We start from the raw sequence: 246 nt of genomic DNA, 5'->3' as shown, positions 1-246 counted from the left end.
CTCGTATCGCCGAAGCTCGGTCTGGACGTTGTTACTTGTGCGCTTGACCAGCGGGTCCTCTGGAATTGCGTGGCTGTGATCGACGCTGCCGTTCGCAGTAAAGGGGAGCGCATAGGCCCGGTGAAGGTCACGGTGTCTTCTCCGGGCGTTCACCCGGGACCGGCGTGAGGAGGTGGCTCCCTGCGCTTTGGAAGCCTCTCAGTCCCGGTCGCGGGACAGCGGAGCGCAGGCGGGGAGGGCCGGGGG

The 246-nt window shown here is 66.7% G+C and overlaps 1 protein-coding gene across 1 annotated transcript in view; it reads right to left on the bottom strand.

Moving 5' to 3' along the window:
• Positions 1 to 246, bottom strand: part of KDM8 (lysine demethylase 8) — an 8,301-nt gene that overhangs the window by 7,866 nt on the left and 189 nt on the right. The gene's annotated exons all lie outside the window — the stretch shown is intronic.

The sequence above is a fragment of the Corvus brachyrhynchos genome, unplaced genomic scaffold (genome assembly GCF_000691975.1).
Source record: "Corvus brachyrhynchos isolate BGI_N302 unplaced genomic scaffold, ASM69197v1 scaffold5, whole genome shotgun sequence".
NCBI classification, from domain to species: Eukaryota; Metazoa; Chordata; class Aves; order Passeriformes; family Corvidae; genus Corvus; species Corvus brachyrhynchos.
Note: the sequence above shows the minus strand (reverse complement) of the source record. Positions and strands in the feature narration are given on the sequence as shown.